Source organism: Pteropus alecto, unplaced genomic scaffold, assembly GCF_000325575.1.
Source record: "Pteropus alecto unplaced genomic scaffold, ASM32557v1 scaffold113, whole genome shotgun sequence".
NCBI lineage: Eukaryota > Metazoa > Chordata > Mammalia > Chiroptera > Pteropodidae > Pteropus > Pteropus alecto.
Genome location: NW_006433949.1, coordinates 4,780,238 through 4,780,762, shown reverse-complemented (window position 1 = coordinate 4,780,762; position 525 = coordinate 4,780,238).

Below are 525 nucleotides of genomic sequence, written 5' to 3'. Positions count from 1 at the left end.
TAGTCCCCCAGGATGGCCGTAACTAATTACCACCACAAAGTGGTCACTTAAAACAACAGAAATTTATTCTCTCAAGGTTCTGGAGGCTAGAAGTCTGAAATCAAGGTGCCAGCAGGGCCTTGCTTCCTCAAAGTCAGGAGGGAGGAACCCTCCTTGCCTCTTCCAGCTTTCGGTGGCTCCAGGCCTTCCTTGAGGCAGCATCCTCCAATCTCTGCTTTGTCTTCCTCTGGCCTTCTCTCTGTCTCTTATACGGTCACCAGTGATTGGAGTTAGGGCCCACTCTAATCCCTTATGACCTTATTTAACCAATTACATCTGCGAAGACCCTATTTCCGATTAAGATCACATTCTGAGGTTTCCAGGTAGACATGAATTTTGGGGGACACTATGCCACCCAGTACAACCACTTTACAGATGGGACCAGTATTGCAGGCTGCAATGAGTCAGGAAGGCTTCAAAAGAAACTAGGTTTCTGAAGGTGACTGCTATTTGCACAGGCAGATTACTCCATTTGAGGAAAACACT